General features: G+C 40.4%; 1 pseudogene; it reads left to right on the top strand.

The window, feature by feature from the left end:
- Positions 1–672: 672 nt before the first annotated feature.
- LOC119468553 lies at positions 673–749 on the top strand (annotated as a pseudogene).
- Positions 750–2573: the final 1824 nt, after the last annotated feature.

Below are 2573 nucleotides of genomic sequence, written 5' to 3'. Positions count from 1 at the left end.
TGAGCTCTTGCTTTCTTCCAGTCATTCGCATTTTTATTCTCAATACCTGGAATGTCCTTCTCTTAGCTCCTTATACATGGGATTCATTCTTGTCCCTGCATCTCAGCTCTAACCTCCCTTCCTCAGAGAGGCCTTCACTGATCACTCACTGTACAAGGTCATTCCCCAGTTATATTCAGTCTCCTCAGGTTCATTTCCTTCAGAGCCTGAATCACAGTGGCTCTAATTTGTTCCTTCCCATTGTCTTACTAGAATGTAAGCTCCGTAAAGACAGAGTCCTTGTCTGACTTGTTCACTGCAACTTCTTTCTTTTTTTTTTTGAGACGGAGTTTTGCTCTTGTCACCCAGGCTGGAGTGCAATGGCGTGATCTCTGCTCACTGCAACCTTCGCCACCTGGGTTCAAGTGAGTCCCGGTCTCAGCCTCCAGAGTAGCTGGGATTACAGGCCCCCACCAGTACACCTGGCTAATATTTGTATTTTTAGTAGAGACGAGATTTTACCATGTTGACCAGGCTGGTCTTAAGTTCCTGACCTCAGGTAATCCACCCGCCTCAGGCTCCCAAAGTGCTGGGATTACAGAAATGAGCCACCGTGCATGGCCCGTTCACTGCAATTTCTTAGTGCTTATAAGAAGCATTTAATAAATATCTGTTGAATCAATTGTTGAATGAAAGACTATACTTTCAGGGATCGTTTCTGTAGTTTGTTACCAGAGAAGTTTCTCTGAGCGTGTAGAACACCGAGAAATACCATTTGACCCAGCAATCACATTGCTGCGTATATACTCAAAGGATTATAAATCATTCTACTACAAAGACACATGCACACATATGTTTATTGTGGAACAATTCACAATAGCAAACACTTGGAACCAACCCAAATGCCCATCAATGATAGACTGGATAAAGAGAATGTGGTACATATACACCATGGAATACTGTGCAGTTATAAAAAAGAATGAGTTCATGTCCTTAGCCAGGACATGGATGAAACTGGAAACCATAATTCTCAGCAAACTGACACAAGAACAGAAAACCAAACACTGCATGTTCTCACTCATAAGTGGGTGTTGAACAATGAGAACACACAGACACAGGGAGGTGAATATCACACACCGAGGCCTAGGGGTGGGGAGCTAGGGGAGGAATAGCAGGGGATAGGGGGATTAGGGAGGGATAGCATTTGGATAAATACCTAATGTAGATGACAGGGCAACAGATGCAGCAAACCACCACCATGGCATGTGTATACCTATGTAACAAACCTGCATGATCTGCACATGTACCCCAGAACTTAAAGTAAAATAAGTAAATTTTAAAAAAATGTTGAATGAATGGGATCCTGATAAATTTCTTTTAGATGCTACTGAGGATAGGCCTCGGTACTTGGGCACTGTGGGATAATTTTATGCCCTTGTATTGAACCCTTTCTTCTAAGCAAGTTTGAATGGAAGTTCCATAAAATCAAACAAGGTTTGATCATTTTTTCCACTAATTTATATATAAATATGAGAGAAACATTTAATAAATATAGAAATATTTGTCCAAATAAACACTCTTGCACATACAAAGATATAGTGCTATCAAATAGAACCATTGGAGGCAGGCAGCTTTCCCAAGTGGAAGCTTACAGTTGCTCATTGGATGATTAAGTCAGAATTAGGCCTATGAAAAATGGTTTAGATACTGTTGTTTCAACCTTCAGTTTGTTTGAAAGTTCATTGTGCAAACTCATGTACCTCCAAGGCTGTCTGTGTCAGGTTAACCTGAGAGAGAGCTATTCTGTTTGTGCCAACTTTATGTTTGAATTTCCTTTAAACAACAGTGATTTGTCTAGAAAACGCTTCCTATACATATGTATGCAGAAAAGCTGTACTCACTGAGATGTCTAGATTTATTGTTGATGCATTCTTATGGTCTTGAATTTCTGGGCTCAAGAGATCCTCCTACCTTGGCCTCCCAAAGTGCTGAGGTTATAGGCATGAGCCACCATGCCTGGCCAATTTTTTCTTTTTGCTTTTGAATTTACCTTATTTTATATATAAGGCAAATGATATAACTTTACACTTCATTTCTTAACAATCTCTTTTTATTTATTTACTGTATTGAAGTTGAGCTGGAAATATGGGATTGCCCATTTTACAAGTAAAGCTCCAGAAGCTAAATGCTTTCCAGAGTTTACAATGAGTGAGGGGCAAATACTGGGATGAGGGGCTCCAACCATCCAACCATCTTATCAAAAGAATAATTAAAAATTATTCATGCAGGATTTGCAATGAAAGTAGAAAAACTGGGCTCTGCACCCTTAATCCAACACCTTCCCTAAAGGGTATAAAAGAGTTGAAGCTGAAGAAAGGGAATGAGAAAGTATCTTTGCAGTAAGTTGTTGGAGGGCTGTCACATTTTCCTTCCCCTTCCCTTCAGGGGTGTAGGTAGGGAAGTGCTTTCTTTTCACCTCAAGTCTAATGAGAAGCGTTTTGAGGGAGCTGAATTCAAGCTTGTTATGTGTCTCCTGGAATTTGGGGATACACAAGAGACTGGTGGTTGACTTGCATTGAAAAAAACAAAGGCAG

The sequence above is a fragment of the Cebus imitator genome, unplaced genomic scaffold (assembly GCF_001604975.1).
Source record: "Cebus imitator isolate Cc_AM_T3 unplaced genomic scaffold, Cebus_imitator-1.0 Scaffold447, whole genome shotgun sequence".
Lineage (NCBI taxonomy): Eukaryota > Metazoa > Chordata > Mammalia > Primates > Cebidae > Cebus > Cebus imitator.
The sequence above is the reverse complement of the archived record's forward strand: the minus strand, read 5'-3'. Positions and strand labels throughout refer to the sequence as shown.